General features: G+C 39.3%; 1 protein-coding gene across 2 annotated transcripts in view; it reads right to left on the bottom strand.

The window, feature by feature from the left end:
* Positions 1 to 27,060, bottom strand: part of LOC130176266 (alpha-1,3-mannosyl-glycoprotein 4-beta-N-acetylglucosaminyltransferase C-like) — a 73,421-nt gene that overhangs the window by 31,248 nt on the left and 15,113 nt on the right. Inside the window, exons 1-2 of one of the 2 annotated variants that reach the window (XM_056387252.1) lie at positions 11,983 to 12,255; positions 7,595 to 7,704 (exon numbers count right to left, since the gene is read on the bottom strand). The gene's annotated coding sequence lies outside the window, so the exon portion shown is untranslated. Of the gene's footprint in view, positions 1 to 7,594; positions 7,705 to 11,982; positions 12,256 to 27,060 lie in introns of those variants that run through there. The other variant, XM_056387253.1, reaches the window with a different exon arrangement.

Here is a 27,060-nt window from a genome sequence, read left to right as displayed (position 1 = left end):
GGAAACATATTATCTATAATATTCTGTCTAGTTTACCAACCATTGGCGTTTTTATTCAGCATATGTATCTATGCTGACATAGCTGAGCCTACAGCAGTAGTCAGTATTACTGGTGTTACACAGTGTTCAGGCACAGACTGATTACATAACTTGCCCACCAACCCCACCGTCTTTTTTCTTTTTTTTTTTGATACTCGTAAAACCCCAAGTTCATCTAATAAAAAAACTCTAATTTGTAAAACACTTGTTATCAATACTTAGTTGGATGCTACAATTATAAACTGAAAGTGTCTGCTCCGTCGCATCACAGACTAGAGTCTTTATCACATGACGAGAGGAGGGTTGACTAACAAGACAATGGCGGACATGAAATTGGAGGATTTGGTGTCAAAGTGAAAAAACAAAAGATCCTAACTGGTAATATTTCAGATTTAAACCCAATGCCAAAAGTGAACCTGATCACATTAATCAGACTGCAAACTTTGTCTGATGAGGGTGGCAGCATCTGGAGGGAACACTTCTCATCTACACGTATTGAGCCGACACGTTTTCTTATAAAATGTCCGGTGTAACCTGTAACACTGGTGCTGTTCCGACTCTGTTACTCGGTGGCTAAATTTCAACACCGCGGCCTCTCTACCGACAACGGCAATGGATTAGTTCAACATCATTAGCCTATATAGCGCTATCTTACAAACTCACGACGATATTATGCTTTACAAATTGTTTTTCAAGGAAATGAAACGTCCGTCATAGCTCGCATTGATACTTTTACCTTCAACGGCCTGCTTAACCAACTCTTTCCATTTTATGATGGAGGACCTTGGCAACGTATTTGTTAACAGAGTTTTCATAGATTTATTACAATGCCAGACTGCTTTGACATTATGGAGACACCACTTCACTTTCTGTTGTATAGCCTACTCTTTTTGTATCTGAATATGAAAAGATGAATATATTATAAATAAGACCCATGTTTATATGTGTTCCACATGGTGCTGGTGTCTACAGGTGGAGCAGTGGGTGGTAAAAACTCAAATAAAAATAAGAAATGGCTGAATACTTCTTTATTTCTTTTATGCCTACACAAGGAGCTCACTCTCTGTTTGTGTGATTTCATTAAATAATCAATAAAAATAATGCAGGTTACTGAACAACCGTCTCTGCTCCTCCATTATAAAACAGCTTTTCCCTATCTAACCAATAGCCCATTAGTTTGCACTGTTACATGCTCACTCCTTGTGCTTTGCTCTGCTCCAACACACTGTTTAAACAGCATTATGGTCGGGGGGAGAATGCTTTAATACATACTTCTATTCTGACTTTAAGCATCACTAATTATCACATTTAAAAAAAGAAGTGAAAACAACAGTGACTTGAGTTTGAGCAGCTCTGTGTCTGACTGTCTCCTCCTCAGTCAGATGTGGTGACGGTGTGTTTCTCTGATGTTGGTACTCGTCCATGTGCCCTCCTCCAGCCTCGCGTGACTTTGTCATAATTACTTTTGCAAACAGAGGTGAGAGCGGATATTTGAATCATTAGACATAGACACTCGTTTCACCTCTTCCCACATCTGATATCATATATCGTCATTTGATATTGTCTCTAAAAGTTAACCTTCAGGGAGGAGGAAGATCACACTGTAGCAGTGACTGTTTCCTGTGGTCTGAGGCAATTCAACAATAGACACTTATCCAAACATCACAAATATCAATTATGATTATATAATAACATTATTTTTTATATCACAAAATTATAAGTAGATTTCTTTTTGGGACCAGATTAGTGCTGTCAAGTGCAAACCTAAGTAACTGCTTTTTCTGTGTTAAGCAGCTTAGCTTTATGACATCTCTGTTAGAGGATAAACTTGCTGCTTTTCAAGCCAGAATCCGAATTTGTTTTTTATTATGCGAGCACATAGAGTGTGTCTCTGCCTTTGCTCCACAAATGCAACACAGAGGAATAAGAGGAAAAACTGAGCAAAAGTAATATATAATAAATTCTAAATAATGAAATAAAACAATAAATAAAATAACATTTTAAATATATTCAAAGCCATTTATGATAGTTGTGAAATTGGATATCAAATTTGAAATGAAATATGGACTGTGGTATAGGGAATAAAGTGAGGTGCATGAAAAATATGAAAGTGAGAAGTGCAAAAGTATCTGCATTTGTCACTTTGCTTGTAAAACTGACGCCCCCCCCCTCTGAATTACAGTCCTGTACAAAGCACCCAGATAGTTTTACCCACTCTACAGTCAGGTTTAAACAGTCCAATGTGACTGTTGTTGGGCTTTTAAAAACCCAGGAACATTGCAAATCACACTTTCTATCAGGTTTTATTGACCTTATTACTATTGATTAAAACTGTGCAGCAGCAGACAACTGTGCAAAAAAAGGAAAACAAAACAAAAACAGTGAGCTTCCCATTGTGAGAACAGTTGGGTTTTGAAGGCCTTCCCTTCTGAGATGCTTTTTAGTCTCTGGCTTTAACAAGGTTTAAGTGTGCTCTCAATAAAGACAGAGAGGGAAACACTGACCATCATGTGTATGTTCCTCTCTCTGTGTTGCCTTTACCCACGTCTGCTTCTCCACACTAGGAGCGTGCCGACCCAGACCTACTGCAGGTAATACACTAACACATAAGTATCTCATGCAAACCCACGTGTAGCCTTGGGCCGCATTTCAGTCACTAATTCAAACTTGTTCCGTTGTCTGACAACAGAAGCATAAACACATGTAAATGAAAACAGCTTTATTGTGAATTCAGCTGTATTAAAATACTGTATAGTGAGCGCAGAGAGAAGGAGAGAAGCAAACAGATAGAGCTGAAACCAGCTGACACTAGACTAAATGCAAAGATGCCGTGATGATGTCATGAATATCCTAATCCAGCAGCTACTTCCTATTGGAAGCGTTTATTCACATTGGTTCCACAACTGTTTCCAACTACATCCTGAATTTCGCACATTGACCTTACACGCCCCAGACACACACTAGGTTTTGACCGAGTGTTGATTAGATACACCACATTTTGGAATTTTTATTTAAAAAAAGAAAAAAGAAACAAAAACATTATCATGATAGAAATACTCCTGCAAAATGATGTTAATTTCTTTGGAGCACCTCTCTCTGTAAACCATCATGTTTCTTCCTTTTTCAGAAAACAGTTCAAATGTCCTTGAGCAAAAATCCTAATAACATTTCTGAGAACTGTGAGCAGGCTCATCGCAGCCGAGACGCAGACTTCAGAAGAGAAAGAGATGATGAAAGAAGACCATGTGTCCTGAATGGGCGTCCCTGTGGACTAACTAACTGATATTGAGAGGAATGTAAGAATAGACCTGTTTTTAAAAGTAACACAAGGCTCGGAGAAAATTAGTCAATATTAAAAAAATGTAAAAGTATCACTGCTGTAAAAATTCACCCTGCCCCGGACCTGTGAGGTTGGTGCAATAACCTGTCCTATTTGATGAAATTTTAAATGTGATTCAGCCTTCAGATGTGTATTTACAGTGGAATGAGTGTTTCCATTGGGGGAAGAGTGGTCAGTGATATCTTGCTCTGCCCATTGAGCTTCACAGCACCAGCGGTTTTTGGCATCAACAGGAGAAATCAAGAGGATTATGTGCTCCGCCTGCCAACACAGTCTTTTGATCAGAGGCCAGGTAATATCAGACAATCTATATTAATCCTACCATCTCTATCTCCCCTTAGCTCCTGTTCTCTTCCCGGCCTCCCCTCTTACCAGGTTGTTATAAGTCTGAGGGATAATTAAGCCTTGTGGGACTGCTGTAGGCCTTCCTCTCCTAAATTGTCAAAAGTTAGAGGAAAGCAGATCAAACGCCTTTGAAACACAAGTGAAAATAAAAAGCTAATCTGCAGGAGACAACAGACACACTGCTTAAGATGCTTTGCCTTCCTTTAACCCTCATCCTGCACTTCAAGATAAAAGTTCACTCAGACTCTGAGCAGAGTTTGAAATCACGGCCTTGTAAACAAATGTACAACTAGCAGGAAGACAGTGAATTTGACACTGAAATACATAAAGACATTGAGTTAGTGATGGAATTATTGGTGGTTTAATCCATTACTCAATTACAGGAAATTATTTGGCATACATTTTGATAATGGATTAATTATTTAAATATTCTATTGTCGCTGCAAATAAAATATTTCGGTTTTTGGACTGACAGGTGGAAAACACATGAATTCTGAAGACATCACCTGCATCTCAAAACGTGTGACAGAACTTTTTTCATTATTTTCTGATTAATTTTACCAGAAGCAATTGCAGCCGTACTGGAGTTCTTCTTTCAGTGTCTCTAAAATATAGTTGATCCCATAAGTTAGATTTTGGATTTACCCTATCAGACAAAAATGACAAACACAGATCCCTGCAGCAGGTAAAGTATCAACGAGTTGTTGATATTTACAGTATGAACAACCTTTTTTTTTTTTTTAGGTGGGTTTAAGAATGGTTATGTCATCTTCCTATATAGTTGTGTGGCCTCCTACCGAATGTACATTCATGAAAAATGAGATGAGATTATAAAGGCTGTTGTAAACTTACACAGATATCAACTTTGAAATCAACATCTTCAATATCTGTGAAAATGTTGACCTACTGGCTCCTGGTAACCGATAAGCTTTCATGTAAACTGGGAATGGCTCAAAGGAGATCGATACATCAGGCTTTGGATACACAGACAATACTTGTTAGTGATGGGATTTGTTGACTAAAATAAAAACATATAATATCACCAGTCATATCCTTTAAGATTCAAGGTTTCAGGTGTTTTAATATTCTGTAATATGTAACAGGATTTGTTTGTGTGCCGTCAGTCATTTTCTATGCAGCTAAGAGCAGTATGGGTCTCTGATTAAATTCTCTTTAAAGGCTGTTTTGCTGAGGAAGCTCTCAAGGAGTCAAGGGTAAGAGAATAGTAGAGTAGAAGGGCAGGAAGCTTTTCTTTGTGCGAGCACTCTATGTTGGAAAATATGTGTTTTTTTTTTTTTATCCTTGGCTATGCTTGTGCACTGGAGCATAGGTGGCTCTTGTTTTGGAACTAAGCTTTTCATGTGCGGCTGAATAATGAACGGGGAGTTTTCAGGAATAGCTCTGCATAGATTGCAACAACATGCCTCAACACATATTGTGCACTGATATTTTCCTGAGTTGATACGAATCGAGTTTACACTGCCTCCAGGAAATCGCAGCATGCTCACACTCTAAAGTCTGATACTGACAAGAGCTCTTGCCTTCTCCTGTCTACTCAGCTTTCACATGTTACCAAACTAACTTCAAACTGCTAATGAAAGCATTATAACCTTAAACTGTGTTAAAACTCACTTGAGTATTGTGTGACGAAGTTTAGCTGTAAGCAGTGTAGGTAGTGACTGACTGACACGATCTTTCCCCTTGGAGCCAGATGTATGTGCTCACTGCTGACAGCGTTCAGTCCTACAAACCCATATACTGGACTCAGCCCGACTGCTGCTGTTACCAGCTCTCGTGCACACTCTTCCCGTACACATCTAACTGCAGCTCGTGCACTGAAGAATGCAGAGAAGACCGTCTGGGAGCTTTGAGGCCTCGCCAAATTTGATCATGTACAACAGTCAGACAGTAGACTGAGTGCCTGCTAACTGTGGACTCTGGAGAGACTCCTTGCTGCAGTTTGATTGAGTTACACAACTCTTAGTTTCTGTTAGTGTCAATAATTGTTTTAAAGTCTTCTATTGTCTGTCATGTTATTTTTCATGTCTACTGTCGTAATACAACATACATATGAGTTGGTAGATTTTTGATAATTTGCTGCAAAAATAATACAGACGTAGCATCAACACAGTTAAAATACTGAGTACATTCAGAGGTGCTCACCTGGTAGATACCGAGGGAAAATAACACTCAGCTAGGAGGAGGCTGAAATGAGGACTAAATCTGTGTGTGTATGTGTGTGTATATGTGTGTGTATGTGTGTGTGTATGTGTGTGTGTGTGCGTGTATGTGTGTGTGTATATGTGTGTGTGTGTGTGTGTGTGTGTGTGTGTGTGTGTGTTTAAACCATCAATATGGAACAACTTAGTGTGAATTTTAATCTTTTCATTTTAATGGAGCAACATTGTTTACAAGAAACAAGAATTACCACCTCGCGGTTGTACGTCTCCTCCACTCAGACTAGTTTCAGATTACATCCCTGTTTATCCAGTCATAAAAGATGACTCTTGTGTGAAATTGTGGGTGAAAGTTATAATCGCTGTGTGTAGTCTTGAGTAATGGATAAAAAGTCTTTTGTGAGGTCACACTAACCTTGACTTTTGACTTTTGTCCACCAAAATCTAATCTGATCCAAATTTGAAGAAGTTCCCTCAAGGTGTTACTGATATATTGTGTCCATGAGAATGGGGCGGATGGATGGACAGACAACCCAAAAACAATTTGCCTCTGGCTCTGGCTGTTGCCGGCGTGGAGGTATGAAAATGGCTTTTAGTGTAGTGCAGTGTATTGTTGTCTGACAGTGTAGTTTTTTCAGAATATAGAGGAGAAAGGGAAAAGGAAACCTGAGGAAACCAGAGGAAGTGTCATGTCAGGTTTCGTTTGATGTGTCTGTTCACTTTTCATCAGACTTTTAATGGTCATGCCCGTTGAACCATCCCAAAAGAGGCTAATTTTAACTCTCTTAGCCTACCACATGATCACTCATCCTTCAGAGAGTCTAAATGAATGCTGGGAAATGTAGGAGACCATTTACTGAAGTAAGAAGAAGAAGAACTGATAGGGTAAGACCTAAAAATGGCAGACTGAGAAGTCACAGTGTGTAACTATCCAAGATTGCAATTTGTTTTTAACATCGTGTGAATATTAATGTAGAATCAGTCTCTTCTTGTTTTCAGTCTTCTGGGGATTCAGAGTTTTGCTAAACGGCACGTCATCGTCGCCGCTCTCTAAATGGATTTAATAGCCTCTGCAACAACTGTGTTCCTCCACCAGTATCAATTATTGTTTATGTTTGTGAAAATATCTCCCGTTGGTTGCAGTAAAAACATCTGGGGATGTTTATCAAGAAAGGAGCGGAGATTGTTCCTACTCTTCCTGGACGGTCTGGTTTGTGAACACATGCTGCCCTGAGCCAGGAGCAGCTGCTTAGATGAATCTCTTATGCGCACATACACTGGGGTCTCTCCACAGCAGATCAACGTCCAAAACCATGGGAAACTTTTTAATTGTTAAAACTACTGTCATTTAGAAAAACAGGGTTATTCTGATTAATTTATTTTATGAACTTTACAAAAATGATTTGTCTAATTTTTCCAAGAAACTCTGAGATGCATTTACTGTTGTTCTTAAATGTGACCTTCTTACCTCAGTTAGGTCAGAATAACGGGTCACAATTTCAGTACAATAGGGTGTTCATAGATAAAATAAAAGCTAAGAAGTGTTGAATTTGGGTAGAATTATTACGGACTGGTGCTACTGCTGTCCTGGTACCAGGAATAACAACTGATTTGACAGCCGTGTGAGAAAGTGCTTCATAATCTGAACAGTGAAGCACTTTTAAAATAGTCTCTGAAAATCTAAATCTCTTACCTGCCTGCTGCTGCTGATGGATGGTGGTCGGGTTGTGTGTTGTTTGGGACTAAGTTTCTTCTGTTCGCTCTGTAGATTGGCATGGATCCTTAATCATCAGACGACACAGCCTGAAAAGAAAAAGAAATAATAATACACAGTGATTCATTTTGTTTTATTATTCAAAAGGCTGCGATGCATTTTCACCCACACATGTTCTAATGAACTGTCTGGCCATTTTAGACAGAAGACTGCGTGTTCAGTCAGACTTAAGCATAAGACTCTCACAAACAGACCAACCTCCGGTGAAAATGTTCTTTTCCTTCATCTGAAGTTCAGACTGAAACAAACAGCTCATTATCGACCAGCTCCTAAACAGTCCTCTCATCAGTTCCAAATCCGAGCTACTTTCCATTATCGAAAAAATGTTTCCATTTAAAAGTGAACAAAACGTTGTTGTATAATGTGACTTACAACTAGTACATTTGCACATTTTACATTTATATTCACTGAAAAGTTGCACAGCACACCTAAACACCAGGTATATATGCAATTTTATTATATATATTATATATGTAATTTAATTTTTTTTTAAATCTTTAAATTTTGATCTTGTAATTTTCTTTTTTTTTTTTACTCTAATTACTCCTAAGGTAATTATTATTCCTTATTACACACTAGAGCTTTTTAGCACGGCTCCAATGGCACATTTGTACATTTGTATATTGTGCATTTGAATATGCCAACCTGCACTTCACTATTGATCTTCTTTAACCTTGTGACAAATGAAAACTGTTGAATTTTCATTTGATTTAGTTTGGTGCTGTCAATCATTGTCTTTCAATATATAGTATGTATCATGTTGAAAACAAAACTTTTAATAACAGTATGTGATTATGCTTTAGAAAACTCTTCTCTTCTCTAATCTAATAAGACCAGGAACAGGAAATAAGTTGCTCAGGAGGTTTGACGCCGAGCAACCTGCAGCAAACCTCGGTGTGATTTGTCAAATGCAGCATCTGTTTATGGCACCGAAGCCACACTTGGATTTCAACTTGGATTTGATAGAACTGATATGTTGTTCTGTGTGTTCTGCTCCCTCTTAATACAAGATGCTAAATTGCAGGAATGAAGTTGCGGCCTTGATTAAAATGAAATTCTGGTGCGAGCAGATGGCTGTGTAGACTTTGCCCGCTTGTTTTAAAGTAGGCAGTCCACCCACCTTCCATATTTTTCACACTTAGTTTTGTTGAAGGGAAAGCTGAAAAGGGGACGACTGAAGGCCAAAAAAAAGAAAACACACTCTCCATTGTTCCAATGTTGATGGGCATTTTATTTTATTCAGGTATTTGTGAGCTTCGAATGTTGGTTTATACATAATATTTAAATATCTACAGTATATATTATGTTGTATTAATGTATTTTGACACACTTAGTTGACACTAACCAGGATGAACATAATAGTTATACATTTATTGATATTCCATGACTCAATCGTGAATCTTTCAATTTGAAAAACATGATTTTTCTGGAGGTTCAGTTACACCAAAGAACTCAGTCTACAACTCTGTCTCCTTATGAAGGCATTTGTATTCTTCTACCTTGCTTTTGCTAAATATGGTTTGAAGGAAACGTAATGGCTGCCTGGATTATGCTCAGTGGCAGCGAGGAAACTCACCACTTGTCACCCTGCTACAGTGATGCAGAGGTGTGCTGTTGGGTGTGGTTAAAGGTGCAACACAGCACACTTCTGACCACACCCACCGATCGCACACAGCAGTGATGCTGCTGCAACACACGCGACACTTACAGCCAGAGAGGGAAGTAAAACACTGCTTTTGAGTTACCACAGGTTTTCCCTTTAGTCCCTCAACATAATATACCATAAAAATGTTAATCATGGGCCGAATGTGAACGGCACCATCCCTAATGTTTGTATCTGTCTCCCTTCATTTTCTTTCATATCTATTGTCACTTCACTGATAAGGGGAAGTAAAATGCCCAGAAAATATTAATAAACATGAATTATCTTTAGTTGCTACAACTGGATATAGGAAAATCAATAAAGTGCAATGTCTGTGAATGTTTTGCAGATATGTTCATTATGAACATTTACAACTTTGCATTTAGGTTGATGATAAAACATTTCTTATAATGTTGATTTTTTTTTTTTTTTAAAGTATTGATCTTCTTAAGTTTCTCTTAAAACAGTCCAACTTTTTCTGGCCTCATACCAGTTCAGATATCTCTACTCAGGGCATTTTCCACAACACAGGACAGATCCAATACCAGTGCTCTCTCTTGCCAAATGTAAAATCTGTACATCTTACTGTATAGAAGTCATTTGAATCATTTTTATTTGGGGTAAAAAGAGAGCAGGGATGTCAGTGGTGCTAAAAAAAAAAGTTGGTCAACCATCAAGACTGAACTAATAGCAGAAAAAAATTATAATTTCATAATGACAATGACAAAGGAACCGTATTTAATGTGCATTGGTCGCATCATGGCCGATACCCAATCTCATTTAATAAGGTCAATATGGGTACCAACCCCGATCCAGCCTATCAGAACTGTGCATCCCTATATAAACATAATTTTTAGGATTTGAAAAAACACAGATTTAAAAGCACAGAACAAATCCTCAGAGCATGTGAAGCCAGAATCCTGTTCTTGCACCCACAAGAGCATTTAAGTGAGTAGTACTGCTTCTTTTGCTTGTAATCGTCACATCTGTCAGATCTCTGGAGTAAACAGTGCGAGCTGGTTTTAAGAACTTAAGAAGCACAGTCTAAAATCTTGTTTTTCGCAGTTTAGTTTTGTGCTCACTTGACAAAATGATGATGATTCTTAAGTCTACGTGCATCGGCACAAGTTGTTAAATTTGTTTACCAGCTGTATCGCCTTCCCCACACATTGTTTCTGCCTGTTTATTGATCCTCGAGCGTGAGCTATTTCACCCAGCTGTAATACTCAAACTGTTATACGAAGTCTCACATTCAAAAGGAGGTGATTAAGAAAAGTCGTAGGCAGCTCACACGGAGAAGGAAAACATCACCAAGTTGAATTAAAAACACGCCCCAGACACTTTTCTCTTTCCAAGAAGAACACGGATAAGGTCGATCCCGGTAAAAGCCTTTTTCCTTTATTGATTCTTCATATTAAATCTATACCTATCACAGCAGAGGGGGTGCAGGTAAAGAGAAGCAGACGAATCAATGATTTTTAAGCTCTGACACAACAGGAAGGTGGAAAAAGGGGCTGAGGATCAATTCCACGGAGATGACCCTAATATTTTGTACAGTCAATCAAGGCCTGTGTTGAGGACTATACTGTGGGCCGGCCAACAAAGATAAAAATATCCTCAGGAGTTGTCCTTTACAGAGAGAGAGTGATGGAGGTCCTTGCTGACGGTAAATCCAGCCCGCAATAAATGTAATTTCTAATTTTAAGGGTCCATTAATTCTTGTCCAGCACCTCTGCCAGTAGTAGTTTTGATGGGGGTCATGAGGAGAGCTAACATTTATAACAACTGCCATATTACAACTGGATGTGGCGGCGACAGTGTCCCGTTTGACAGTGTCCTCTTGGAAATAACATATTATGCCATTAGGTGCCATTATAGGTCAAACCCCACACAAACACACCCGGGCTGATGGGGAGCAACAGTAAATCACTCTAATCCAGCCGTTAAATGAAGGCAGGTTATTCCCACATAGCTGAGGGGTCGGGGATTTGTGTCACAAACTGAGCTGCAGTTTACCAGCTTGAGTCATGATGAAAGCTGTGATAGAGCTCAGCTGTCACTCAGGAGGGCTGAGCCACGGAGCTCTCATCACCTGCTGTCTACACTTCAGACCACATGCCTCAGTCAGCGTGAAGTGATGACCAGGGAAAGATCTGACTCCCTGTTCATCACGATACACACATTTAACCTTTGGCTGTGTTAGAAAACCAAAAAAAAAAAAACTGCAGTGTAAAATCTGCTACGGCTTATCTGTGCAGGATTTTCTTTTTTCTGTTGTGCAGATTGGGATCATTATCGCTGATGCTGTTCCCTTCCTGGTCCCTCAAGCAGAGATTTGCCTCATCTCCCTCTCATCCTCTTCCAACCCACAGTCTCTCTGTCAATACAGAGCCACTAAACGCTGCTCAGCACACCTTTCACACTTTTACACAGTCCTCCTGTACAGCCTGCACAAGCACAAACTATCCTTCGACTGAGAGCAGAAATGGGGAGAACGAAGTCTATTAGAGGGGGTTTTGGGAGAAAGGAGAAGAAGAGGCAATCTGAACAAGACCCAAACTCTTTAGAAGTTGTTTGCTCCTCTTCGCAGGAGACAGAAAAGAAGAAGCAGATAAAAGCAGAAAACAGTAAAAATTACACTCAGAGAGAAGCAGAGCGAGCTTACCTGCCCACGGCGCAGACACACAAACAGATCTGTTGCTTTCTGCTGCTGCTCCGCACCGCTCCACTCACCTAAATCACTTCCATGACTCACGCAGAGGGAAGATAACCAGCTCTCAGGGAAAGTGGAGTAAACACTCGTTGCAAAGGGAGGCAGGGCGCTCGCTCTCACTGCAGAGCTGCTATCTCTCATCCGCGTTACTCCTCCTCTGTCTCTTCCTTTGCTTTGATCTCTCTCTCTCTCTCTCTCTCTCTCTATCCACTGGTGCCCCCTCTCTCTCCATCTCTGCCACCCCCTCACTCTCCACCACAAGGTGTCACAAACAGAGTGTGTCTGCACCCACTGCCTCTTAATTTGGATTGTCTGTCTTAAAGAGGCAATGCATCACGCCACAGCTGCACAATGCAGTCCACACTTAGTATGCTAAATTTAGAGGCATTTATCTGTGTGATACAACACATAAACTGTCACAGAACATGTGAAATCAAGAAGTCTGGGAACTTGGAGAAAACAACATACACGCAAAGGCCCAAAAGAGGTGGAGAGCTATCACGCAATAAGGATATTTAACATTTTTCACACTAATTGAACAAACACTTCTTCTGATCCTTTCATATGAAGACGGTAAATTTAAAATACTACACTGTATAAGATGCAGACATCAAAAAGAGCGCGAAGCTGCCCTCACTAAGAGGATCTGAGGATTGCGAATTTTCAGTGGATGTAGCCTTTAATGATCACTTCAAACTGGGTCTGTGCCGAAAAGAGGGCCAGGAGTCAAGTTGCCAATTTGCAATTATAATTAGCTTTCAAGCTCCTTAAAATGTAGATTACATATATTCTCCATGCTGTCATGTCCTCGTGCGATATTCATTCTAATTTGGAATGAAAAACAGATTAATGGCAGACTCCGAGATGCTCGTGCTGAAGGCGTGAAGGGCTCTGGGTGTTGTCGTGTATGGGGTATCCGAAAATGTGCTGCAGCTGTTTTAAAATGTAAGCGTCCTAAATCATTCAGATCACACCATGTAACGCCACGCGCCAACACAGAGTCCCTGCTGTTACAATACTTCTGTAAGCATTAGCTTAATTCAAGTGCAGCAGCTTTGATATGAAGAGGAAATTAAAGAGGAATGGTTGAACATCTGTCCTGCTCTTAGTGGGAGCTGGAGTGTTATTGTCCTATTTGTTTGGTTTGCTTGTTTGTCTGCTTCAAGAACATACAATTAAACTTGACACAACTTGAAATTCTTTGGTCAAATTTCCTCCGTGGCGATCTACTGCTACATCTGCGTTTTGCAACATTTTGCATGGTTTTATATGCAGAACTTCATGGTCAGTGAACAGGTTTTCAACCACGTTCTATTTTTCTGAAAATAAAACCTGAAGGACAGAGATCAAACACACATTGTTTGTGCTGGAAGAAGCTGGTGCTTGCCTTTGTAGATGGTGTTAGAAAATGAGTATTGTTCAATCTTTTTTGACTTCTAACAGATATAGTGAAAATTCTTCATCTTTCTAAAAGCACAGTTTGTTTCAGTGTTGTGGGATGTGAAGAAAGACATTGGTGGTTTTACACATTTACAGAAGCAAGAACAGACCATTGTGATTTGAATTTTATGAGCAACTGAACACTTAATCATATAAGTTAAATACCACTAAATTTATAGCATTATTTTTTATCATTTACTTTTAAAATCTTAAGATTTGAGAGCCTGGATTCTAGTTTATTTTAATTTTATAATTTTTCATCTTGATTTTTTGTGTATGAATATAATCTGAGTAACTGGCTGATTGTAATCTTTAGATCCTCAAATTTCAGCTTGTTAAATTTTATTGTTTTGCTTTTTTAATACTGGACACTTGATATTTTTTGAATGTCTGGATCAAGTAGATGGTTTTCAAAATAAAATATTTCATTTACATCTTACATTAATCATTTGGCACATACTTTTATCCAAAGCGACTTATATGAGGAACATCACTTCAGTGCAGTAGGAGATCTTGGTGTAAGTACTAAATACTACATTTCAATGTGCAGAGAATTTCACCATTAAGTATTCACATATTCAATTGTTTTTTCTTTGTTCCATACATACATACATACATATGTTTGTAATTTTTTTCTGTAGAATATTTTATTTTTGAGTATAATAAATAATAAACAGATGAATAAAACTGGTTGAATTTTGTGTCCAAGGACAGATATCATCTTTCTCTTGAAAGATTGGCAGCTTGGCAAAAAATGACATTTAGGAAAATATGTTTTGTGTTGCACTATGAGACTCAAAACATAATTGGTTATACACACAGGACAAACAGTGACCTGTTTAATTTATAGTTGAATGAAAGTACAGTAGTTGTTGTTGTTGTTGTTGTTGTTGTTGTTATTGTTGCTAATACTTTCTTTTTTTTAGACTCACACCTATTCGTGTTTGAGGTGCAAATCATCAGTAATAATTAGATGTTACAAGGTCACATTTATTAGGATTTACACAACCTTTGTATTTACATTGTTACCTACAGCAGATTAGTGAAAAAATATGAAAATATTTTCATGCAAACTATAAAAGGGGAAACTATAGCTTTCATTGAGGGTTGCTAATTTTCTACAACTGCATTAAATTTTTTGATTTACCTTCTACTTTCTAAGAGTGACGCCAAGAATGAAAAGTGTGGTTCAACATAATATGTTGATCCCTATTGTGGTTTGGTGTTTGTTTTACACCGACACATACACTCACATCACTAATGGCAGGTGCTGCTTTAAATTAGTAAGCTACACCAGAGCTGCCTCCTGATGCAAATGCCAGTGGCCAAATTTTTTTGAGTGTTGTCATAACTTTATATTTTTTTGTCTTTATTGACAATGTTAGCGCAACATGGCATTTTTCTGCTCTATGTGTATCATTAGGTATTTAGTTCCTAGTGCATTTATAGCCTTTTGTTTTCTGCTTTTCAGTTGCCAGAATTTTATGTTAAGTTACTGTGTGCCTCATGTTTACCTGTCTTACTTGTATGTTGACCGTTGTTGCATGTTTTTTATGTAATTTTTGGATTTATTTTGCCATTTCTCACTGGACTTGTTTGCCTGCTGAGACTGCTCTCCTTGCATTTTAACTCTTGCCTGCCTCACAACTCCCTAACTCTTGTTCCTTTTTGTTTATAATAAAGCACTAAACTGAATAAGCTCCACATGTACATCTTCATTTGTGCATTTCCTCAGTGTTTTTTTTATCCTGCTTGCATCAGTTCTGACAAAATGAATGTATAAGTTTTTCTTGTCCATTCTGTTGTTGGGATATGTGCAATGTACTCAAAGCTAGTAGTAGAACTAGCCTTTGCTAACATGGCTATTGTTAGCCTAACCACTGTAGCCAGCCTGACTAATCCATGACAGAAATTCAGATCCAACCAACCAAATAATGATTGTATTATTTTTGGCGTGTTGAATCTATTAGTAATTTTAATTTAATACTTAACCGGCCTAGGTATTGCATATTGACCAGATGCATAAGTTACTTGTACTTTCTTAAATATGACTGGAACAGACGTGAGGGTATTTTCTCACTATAACCTATAATCTTTGGATAGTCTGAAATGACAATGTGTGAATGTATTGATTACACCTGATATAGTTTTACTGTAAATCCCAACATTGGTGTGAATCTACAGAGGCAAGATCCTATACCTGCCAGGAGGGGGCACTATATAGACATTTAGTGACTTGAGACTGCCTGCTAAGTTGCCACTTGTTTCTATTATATTTACATTAATGCAGACAGAAAAATTAGCTTGATATAGATATTTCATTGCCCCAAACAATCACAGTCATATTTACTTATTATAGTCTAGCTTGGACCAATTTGAAATCTGTTGTTGCTGATGCATTCAAGGACTGACTGTCACTTGATTTTTGAGTCAGTCAAGGTAATATGGGCTGATGTTATAAAATCAAAGCAAGTACAGTAGATTAATTATAAGAACATGTAGATGCTATGAAGAGCACAATGTCAATTTATTTTTTTCTTGCATTGCAATGCTGTGGCTCATCTCAGATATTAGATATATAGATATGTATTTGAACATGTTCAGGGGGAGACTTTTCAGGAGGTCCAAGCTCACATATACCACACAATTACTATGCAACAATGTGTTCCTCTATAATAATGTGTAACTTTTTTGCATGGTAAATAAAGCTTAAGAGATGCTCGCTGGGATGGATTATCTATCTAAAGCACATTTAGGTCACTGCTGGTTGAATTTCATACTTTTGTGAAATGAGCTGAAACCAGCGTCTGCCTGCAAGTCATAAAAACCAATGAACAAAGGTATGCATTGGAGAAATGGTCAGTGGTAATGTAAAGTGAATGCAATCTGTAGTTAATGGACTAAAATGTGCAAAACTACATTTATGACCCTGTAAACCTTTTTCATAGTTTTTCACCGTGGTCTGGCATTAGCAGGAGTCTTCAAAGGGAATACAACAGCAGTGTTCTCATGTTTTAGGAATTCAAGAGTCACATCCTATATTACATTTTAATTAACGGTTCTATCGATGGCAATATTCAGACAGTTCATTTCCACCACTTTGGTTCAGACTGAAATATCTCTACACAGAGACGATCTTGTGATGGGATCAGACCAGCTGCAACGCTCGTCAACATGTTGACATTTTGTCCATGAGTACTCCGTTCATTATTACATGAATACTCATAGGTCGCACCACACCCATAGAACCATAACATGTTGATTAAGCCAGTAGCCTGAGGCAACTGTTAGTACTTGGTCCAGTCAGACAGAAAACAGGCTTCAGCGCCCAGCACTCATCGATGCCTCAATATTCTCTACACGCCTGATTAAAGCCATTACTGTATTTTTTTCTTGGGAACTGTTGATTCAAAATTGAACAATCTTCTATCAGGACTAACTTCATTAGAAGCAAAAGTTCTCACTGTCAGCTTCTGTGAGCAGCAAACAACCTGGAACCATTGGCAACCATGATGATGAGTGACAGTCAGCAGACTATTGATACAACAAGGAAATGCAATTATATATTAGGGGCCTGATGTGTACTTTAGATATTCATGTGTGCTTTGGAGACAAGCTAAGCTAATTCATGAATAGATGAATAAATCAATTAAAAATTGATGAGGCGATGCAAAGTCCTGCCCAAAGACATCCACGGGTGACTGGTCTCTTGGCATTGCGCTGCATGACCTTCTTCTCTCTGAAATATGAATATGGATTTCCTGCCTGAGAAATCAGCTCTGAATGTGTCAGAACAAGTCTTAATTAACTGTTTTAAAAGTTCAAGTTGCTCTGTGAGCGTTTTGAGGTCGACAGATGACACTTCAGTCCATTGCAAATACTGGAATAAGGCGAGGAGGGTGAAAAGAGAGAAGGAGATTGAATTTTCTCATGCAGTTTTTTTTTTTTTCAACTTTATGTTTATTGAGCAACATTTTCATACATATCACACATTTCAGATGTTACACAATCTCTTTTTCCCTTTTATATTTTGCTTTTAAAAAAGAAAAGGAAACAATAGCAGTAGTGAATAAAAACAACAAGATGTAAAATAAGCCATTCTTTTCTACAAACAGCCAGTTCGTGTTTAGAATCTGTTTGGTTACCCAATAAAAGACAAACAAAAAACAAACAAAAAGACCACAATTAAGTGAACAAGCCCGACGGGCTATAAAAGATAGTATACACACCAAAGTTAACATAGGACAACAGCAGCCGCGGATTCCCATCTAATCTCCAGCGAATCACCTGACATGCAAATTGATAAGATATAGGTTTTTCCTTTTCTTTTTTTCCCCCACACTTGCTCATCACCAATCGTCCCCCACCACTTCCAACCAAGGCGCCCATCGGTCTGTAAATTGTGCATTTTGTAATCTCAACATATATGTTATCTTTTCCATTATAAAAATTCTTTTAACTACTGTCTGAAATGTGAGTAATGTTGGAGGGTCTTTTTTAAGCCAGTTCAGGGTTATTGCCTTCTTGGCTGCTGCAAACAATATATGCAGCAGGTATATCTTTTTCCTACTCAACCCTGCTTCAGGGATGACCCCAAGGATGGTCAGTAGTGGGTCCCTGGGTAGAGAAAAAACAAATACTTTGTCCAATAGGTCTAATATCTCACACCAAAAGTTGTCCAATAGGGGGCATTTCCAAAATATATGTGTGTGGTCTGCAGACACCTCCCCACACTCTCTCCAACATTCACTTGTTCGATTGGGGTCTATTTTGGCCAAGATTCGAGGGCTTCTGAAAAATCTATGGACTATTTTCCACTGGAACTCTCTCCATAGGTTTGCGTTAGTGACTTTGTGCATTTCTGATGCAATATTATCCCAAACCTCCTCCCTTATTTCTGTTTCGAGCTCTGCTTCCCATTTTTGTTTGATGTGTAGGGTGTTTTCTTGTTTCATGGCAGATAGTATTCGGTATAAATTAGATATTGGTCTCCCTATGTACTTTCCATTTTGAATTTTTGTCAGGTATTGCTCAATAGGTGAGTCCGATTTTTTTATGCGGTTCCAGTCTGGGTGCTTAAACAAATAACTTCTTATCTGAAGATACCTATAGAAATCCGATCTTGGCAGGCCGAATTCATTCATCAACTGTTCAAATGTCTTCAATTCCTGATCCTCAATGAGTTGGTGGATGTAGTTAAGGTTTAGATGTCCCCATCTTTTGTATCCTGCATCTAATTTTAGAGGTATAAAACCCTTTAAATGAGCCACACCCGACAAGACTGACATATCACAAGGGAGGCCAAAATTCTTCTGCACCTCTCTCCATGCTGCCAGAGTAGTTTTTGACCATCTACCCAGAGTCTCTTCTAGGGATTTATTTTCAGTGAATGGAACCTTAGATAAAGGTGTTAGAGTGCAGAGTGACTTCTCAATTTCCAACCACCTTGTGTCCGTCTTATCTGAAATCCAAATTATCAAAGCCCTTAGCTGGCAGGCCAACCAATAATGTCTAAGGTGAGGGAGTCCCCACCCTCCATGTTGTTTAGATAACTGCAGAGTTTTGTATCTTGCCCGAGGGCGCCTTCCCTGCCAGATAAATCTGGAGATGAGGCGGTCTAAAATTGTGAACATGTTTTTTGGTGGTGCGAGGGGCAGCGTCTGAAAAAGAAACAACAACCTAGGAAGCACATTCATCCTAATACTCTCTATTCTGCCTGAGATAGTGAGGGGCAGCACAGCCCATCTGTTAAGATCAACGGATATCTTGTCAATTAATTTATTGTAGTTTGCCCTATATAACTTATCCAAGTTTTGTGTTATAGTGGTTCCCAGATAGGAAATACCATCCTTTGGCCATTTGAATGAAAATGCTGCTTTCATCTGGTGTGTGACAAGCGAGTTCAGGGCCAAGGCTTCGGTTTTATTAACATTGACTTTATATCCTGAGAGGGCTCCAAATTTGGCAAAGCAGTCCATCAGCTTTGGAACTGAATTTAGGGGCTCTGATAAATAAACTAAAATGTCATCCGCATATAGCGAGATCTTGTGAATTTTGTCGCCAATTTCTATTCCATTAATATTTACGTCCTCTCGTATCATCTGTGCCAGTGGTTCAATGCTTAACGCAAAAAGGAGTGGCGATAGCGGACACCCCTGGCGTGTCCCTCTACCTAAATCAAAAGATTGGGATATATGTCCATTGACTCTGACCATACTCCGGGGGGCAGCATATAACAGCTGGATCCATCTATTAAAGTTTGGGCCAAATCCGAATCTGTCCAAGGTTTTAAGCAAAAACGGCCAGGATACGCGGTCAAATGCCTTTTCAGCGTCGACCGCCAATGCCATGCAGGGGAATGGATAGTTATTACTATGCTCCATAACATTAAGTAGTCGGCGAACGTTATCTGGCAAGTACCGGCCGGCTATAAAGCCCGTCTGGTCCGGGTGTATTACAGTGGTGATGACCGATTCGACTCGCTTAGCCAGTATAGACGTCAGCAATTTGCAGTCTGTATTTAAGAGCGCAATCGGCCTGTAGGAGGCGCAGTCTGTGGGGTCTTTATGTTCTTTGGGTATAACGGAGATGATCGCCTCCCTCCAGGCCGACGGCAGCTCTCCTTTCTCAAGAGCATCGGAGTACGCTCTCTCCAAGATTGGGCTGATGAGGTCTATGTAGTTCTTATAAAATTCATTGGTGAATCCATCTGTACCAGGACTTTTGTTGTTTTTAAGATTTTTAATCGCCTTCTCAATTTCCTCTTTAGTTATCGGTCTGTCAATGAACTTAGCTGAGGTAGGATCTATTGTAGGTAGTTTAATGGATTTTAAGTAATTGTCAAATACTGCTGGGTCACTTACTCTGTCTTTGTCCGAGTATAAGTCTTTGTAGAATGCAGCAAATGCTTCTGAAATTTCATTTGGTTTATATAGGAATGGTTTGTCTGATTTGTTACTTTTAATTTTGTGAACTGTTGTAAGGCTACATTGTTTTCTCAACTGAGATGCTAGTAGGCGACTGGCTCTGCTCCCATGCTCATAGTATTTTTGTTTCAAGAACCTTAAGTTTCTTTCAATTTTTTCCGTCAGGAGGTCATCAAGTTCCTGTTTGGCCTTTTTCAATTTATTCAAATTCTCAGAAGTTGTATTTTTTTTATGTTGTTTTTCAAGGTCACCTACCTTCTTTTCCAGTTCCTGACGTTTAGCTGTCCTAACCTTTTTAAAAGTTGAAGCTAATTGAATTATCTTTCCCCGTAACACCGCCTTAGCCGCTTCCCAGAGTATTATTGGGGACACATCTTCCTTATCATTAATTTCCAAATATGAGATAAATTCGTCCCTTATCGTGGCCTGGAATGCAGGCATCCCTAACAGGGAAGTATTTAGTCTCCATCTACCAGAAGTGGTCACCCTCCCCACGTCCCAAACCATTGATACTGGTGCGTGATCAGACAGGGTTATATTGTGAATTTGACAATCTATTGCCCTAAATGATTCATTACTCGGCACAAAAAAGTAATCAATCCTGGAATATGTGGAGTGAGGGTGGGAAAAGAATGTATAATCTCGATCTCCCGGGTGTTTATATCTCCAGACATCTAGAAAGCCAAACTCTTCACAACAGTTTTTAAGGGCTCTACTCATTGTTGTTGGTTGAATGTTTGAATTTGTGCTTTTATCTAGAAATGGATTTAGCACACAGTTGAAATCTCCAGCTATTAGTAACATGCCCTGCGCTTTGTCTAGTACTAAATTAAATATGCTTTTCATAAATTGTGGGCTATTGTCATTTGGGGCATATACATTTAACATTGACACCCAGACTCCGTTTATTGTACCATTAATCAAAACATAACGTCCCTCTTTGTCCTTAAATGAAGAGTCAAAACAGAATTGTATTGATCGATGTATCAAGATTGCTACACCCCTTCTGCGACCAGATTTATGAGAGGAGTAGTAAACCTGTGAGGCCCAAGATTTATTCATTTTCTCATGTTCGGCATCCGACAAGTGCGTTTCTTGAAGGTAAGCAATACTACAATTCATCTGTTTAAGCTGATCTAATATTTTCCTTCTTTTTTGGGGGCTGTGCAAACCCTTCACATTATATGTGACTACCCTATAGCCTAACATCTTGGACTGCTGGTGTCAATGCCCAGCCATGGGGCTTTACTGCTATCTGCAGGCCTGGGTATATAATGTGTCTTGCACGGTCTTTACGACAGAGCATTATGACTGGGGGCACCACAGCTGCCAATAGTAAACATCTTGTCCCATGGAGTGTATCAAACAAGTAACAACAATAAAAGAACAAAACTATATACATAACTACGAAAAGGAATACAATGACTTCCAACGTAGTGGTCCACTGTCCAGTGAACCTACTCTGCTCGCCACCCAAAGTCACTACACATGGCCTGTTATCCATCGTACCGAAATTCAGGGTGGCGACAGAAAAAAGGAGTGTCCAGAACATCTGGATGTCTGGGCCTAAAACTGTCTGTTGTTAAGACAGTAACACAAGATTCTTAAGATGTTGATAAGAATTCCTTGCGTTCGTTTCCCCCTGGATGTCCCCCCCTCGGACCACACAGTCTTTCATTACCAAATGCTTTGGTGGTTTCAGTAAGAGCCCTGATTTAGAAGGCATCAGACCATAAAAATAGATGGGGGGAGTAGGTCCCATTTAAAACAACAGTATTAATAATAATAGGATGGGGGGGTGGGTGGCCCACCGTACACAGCAGTATTAACGCCAGACTGAAAGGGATACAGCGTCTGGTATAGATTGAGAACTATGCATTAATGGAAAAACGTATCCACGTAGTTTCTACTTCTTTAAATGATAAATTGGAAACGCCAAAGCCAATGCACAGCTCCTTTCACCACTACACTCTGTTCTTTAGGTAAACTTCAAATAGAGGGCGGTTAGTAACAATACTGTTCATGCCTTGCGCTTTCCCAACTGTCCGTGGCCGATTATGGCATCACTACTCCGTATCCGTTATACGTGTTCTGGTAATATTGTCTAAAAAACAGTGAAACATCGGTGACCCCCCCCCCCCCCCCCCCGAAAAAAAGTGTAAAACAGTCCAACTGTCACAGGATCCACGCCCCCACTTACCCGTTGTGCATGAACTAACTTTATGTCGGATGCTCTTCTCATTTCCGCACCTCAGCTACAGTTAATCAATTAGAGAGCGATTCAATATCTCTCACCAATGCGCGTGTGAGCCGCTCCCCCCCGGGACGGAGCGGAGCCGTCCACCCCCGCCGGTGCAACTCTTTCTCCATAAGTTCGGCCTCCGACAGTTTTGCAGTGATGCCCAGATGTTTCAATTGGTCCGCCGCCTCCCACGCAGAGTTGAAGCTCTTTTCCCCGCCATCCAAAGTGACTCTCAGCACCGCTGGATAAGAAGACCTGAACCTGATGTTGCGCTCCTTCAGCTGGCGTTTGATCTCTCCATATTCTTTGCGCCTACGCTGCAGTGCGGTGGAGTAGTCATGATCCAAGGTGATACGGCTCCCTTCAAACTGCAACTCTTTTGTGTTCCAGCCTTTGTACAGGATCCGTTGCTTCGTCTGGAAGTGGAGAAATTTCACCACAATCGATCTGGAGATATTGGTGTTTATAGGTTTGGCCGCGAGCGACCTGTGCGCGCGCTCGATGGCGAGGTCATCGTTGTCGGGTAGTTTGAGAGCTACTTTCAGTAATCTTGCTGTGAAATCGAGCATATTCTCACCACCCTCCGCGCCTTCTTTCACTCCGTAAATCCGCAGATTTGACCTCCTCGAACGGTTCTCAATGTCCTCACAGTGAGCTTCCAAACAACGTTGTTTCCGTATCATGTAGGTCAGCAGCCGGTCTGCTCGTGCACCGTTATCCTCCGTGTTACTCACTCTTTGCTCGGCCTCGTCCAGTCTTCTTTCACAGCCTCGTATCTGCTCCTTCACCCCTTTTAGTGAGTCTTCAATTTTGTCCAACCGCTCCGTCATGTCTTTTCTCATTCCTTTCATCTCTGCCAGAACTTCAGCCATCATGCTAGCAGCAACTGTTTTCTCGTTAGCTGCGGTAGTGCTAGCTTCCAGTGCGGTCGCTGTGCTGCTCGCAGTCTCAGTCTTGCGGCGGGTTCCTTGGCTCATTTTTAATGCTGTGTCGGAAAAGACACACTTTACCTTCCTTCTTTTTCAAAAACCACCGTTAATTAGTTGTTAAATATGTGTTTTCAGTCCACGAGGACGGGAGCTCAGTTATCGAGCAGCCATCCGGTAGGGGGGCGGAGCGGGAACCACCTTCTCATGCAGTTTGACACAGTCTCATCTTGTCTTGCCAATAACAGATGCAAATGACTATTTCCTCCATCTGGGATGCATTGGAATGAAGATCTTATTATATTTAGCTGCCAAACAAAGTTAGAAATATGACAACGTGGTCCAGTGCAATCCTCGTAGCCAGATAGAGAATGAGTAACAGCCACAGTTACAAACACACAGGTCTCATTTAATGTTTTGGTCTGAGTCATGTCATCACTCAGTTTTAAATCTTCTTTCTACAGCACTTTGTTCCCAGTTTGCTCTCTTTCTTTCATTTATAAAAATAGCCACTGATGGAACGTAACTAAGTACATTTATTCAAGCACTGCACTGAAGTACAATTCAGAGATGCTTTTACTTTGAGTATTTCCATTTTATGCTACTTTATACTTTTACTCCATTATATTTCAGGTGGAAAAATATCGTGCTTTTTACTCCACTACAGCTGGAGTTACAAGTTCCTTTTTAGGTCTTTGTTTTGTTGTATTGAAATCAGTGGTTCCCAACCTATCTGTCTGGTGACCCTTTACCAAAAAGGATCTGGTTGAAGCCCCATGTCACCTTTGAGTTATCTAAGAAATAAAACCTCTCAAATATTTCATAAAAAAGGAAAGATAGGAGAATGTTCCAAAAAATTAATACAAATTTCTGTAACAGTAGTACTAGTACTTTTAGCCAGTACAACTGACTAAACCATAAAGAAGTTAAAAATGGCTCAACCTTAACCAGCTACAACAGTAAAATGCTGCTTACACATTGTTGCATCAGTATTAACGATATAACAGTGCAATATAAAGTAATGTTAGGTAGGTGCAGGGGCCAATTTCTGCAGAATGAATGCTTTTACTTTTAATATTTTAAATGCATTCAGCAGATAATTATTTTATTTTTACCTTTTAGTGACAATACAAAGGTTTTAAATGCAGGACTTTTACTTGTAATGAAGTACATTTTACACTGGTATTTGTTAAATAAAGGTTCTGAGTTCTTCATGCACCACTGAAAATGGCATTAATTCAAAACCCCATGCAATGAATGATTAAAACCGGACCTGCAAAGAGAGTGCTGATTGTGCAAGGTAAAAAAATCAATACTTCACCTCATCTCCTCCATACATCATGAGATTTCCAATCACAAAGAGAACGTAGTGGATCATAGCAGCAGCATTGAGATTTTTCCTTCATCTCAGCTGGCTGGCAGCACTTTACATCACCACCACGGCCCAACCTCAGCTCCATCCATTAGCTCGTCAGAAACTTTGAATTGGAATTGATTCCCCTCGCAGTAATTATTCATCTGTCTTGATTATTTATTGTTGTGACAATACTGTTGGTGCTCTTGTGTTGGGTGTTTGATTTTTGAGTACAGAATTAGAATTCAGAAAACGGTGTGAATGGCCTCAAATACCATGTGTCTAGTTTGCATCTCCCAAATGACTTTTAGTCATTTTTCATTGTTGTGGCCATTCCAGCTAACAAAGGCAGCTACAGTGAAACAGGATAGTGACAACTTCTTAAATCTTTAAAGGCAAAATGTTTTTGAGAAGAAAAAGTTTGTGAACCTTTTGGAATTACCTGGATAGATTGGTCATAAAATATGATCTGATCTTCTAACATCACACAAACAGTAAAAGTAAGTGAACCTTTGGATTTAAAAACTGGTCAAATCTCCTTTGGCAACAATAACCTCAAACAAGCTGCTGATCAGACCTGCTCAGTGTTCAGGAGGAGTTTTGGACCAGTCTTCCTACAGAACTGATTGTGCTCAGACATGTTCTCAGGATGTGTGGTGTGAGCGTCTCTTCAGCTCATTCTCCAGCATCTCTACTGGATTAAGGTCTGAACTCTGACTGGACCACTCCAACAGGTGGATTTTCCCTGAAGTCATTCTGTAGTAGATTTATTTTCATGTTTACGGTCATTGGGCCTCATTCACCAACCATTCTTAAGAAGAAATTTCTTGTTAAAACCCACATACACACTTTTTTTTACAAAGACTCTGACATCCACCAATGTTTTCTTATTTGGGATTTGTATAGGTAAGAACAGAATCTACACACACTAAAGAGCACTCTTACGCACATTTGAGTGCTCACTTGTTTGAGTAAAATAAGTGCTTATTGCATTATCTTCTGTTCTACAGTTATATAATATTAAATAAATAACATTTTGTCATTTATAGTATTAAAAAAATAACTTGTTATTTTACAAAACATTATGGTCTTTTAAAATAAATGAATGCTACATTAACACTTAACCGCTTGTTTGCGGCTCACCTCCTGCAGCAGTACCTCCACTTCAGAACTACTACAGTTCCTTTTGAGTTCTGATTCCGGTGCTCTGTCTCTAGATTTTCGTTTTGGCATTTTCTCAACTTTCCATCACGGTATCTCATCAATCTGATAACACAGGTGTGCACAATTCTGCAGTTTAAGAACACGTTCATGAATCTGACGTAGAACTAAATCATCTCCATTTACAGACAGTTTGTCTGACTGTGGACTAATCAATATCTAAACTCTGAGATGACTTTGTAATCCATCAAATTTATGCAATTCAACAATTCTTGATCGTAAGTCTTTGTTTAAATGTTTTCTTTATAAATCAAAGTAGCTCTAACTCACACCTCCAATCTTGTTTCATTGACTGGACTCCAGGTTTGATAACTCCTGAATCCAGGTAGCCTTAGTGATGGCTTCACATAGGTTTTCTAGCCTGAATGTTTTCAATATTGACAATAACAATACAATGATTTGTGTGTTACCAGTAAAATAGATTGTGTTCGTTCATAATTGTAATTTGGATGAAGATCTGACCATATTCTAAGACAAATTTATACATTAATGAAGGTCATTTCGATTGGTTCATTTAGTTTTTCTTGCCACTGTATTTCCTGACAGAGACATAAGGTTCTCTGTGGGTGACAGGTGACAGGTGATCAGAGCTGGACAAAGTACAGAGCTCCATAACTTGAGTCAAAGTATAGATCCTCCTGGTTAAAAATTATTCCAATACTAGTGAAGGTTGTTCAGTCAGATTTTCACTTGAAAAAAATCAAGTACTGGCGTACTTGATTTTAAAAAAGTATTCATAAGTACATTTTTTCATGTCAGCACATTGTTCCACATTTACAGAACCTGATGACTCTGACACAACCTACTGAATGAACTGACTGTAGAACCTGTCCAATAAAAAGCTTGTAGAATATGATAGAGTCTGTAGAAACAGCCATAAGTCATTTAAACAACTATAGCATAAAAACGGCAGCTACTACA

Source organism: Seriola aureovittata, chromosome 10, assembly GCF_021018895.1.
Source record: "Seriola aureovittata isolate HTS-2021-v1 ecotype China chromosome 10, ASM2101889v1, whole genome shotgun sequence".
NCBI lineage: Eukaryota > Metazoa > Chordata > Actinopteri > Carangiformes > Carangidae > Seriola > Seriola aureovittata.
The sequence above is the reverse complement of the archived record's forward strand: the minus strand, read 5'-3'. Positions and strand labels throughout refer to the sequence as shown.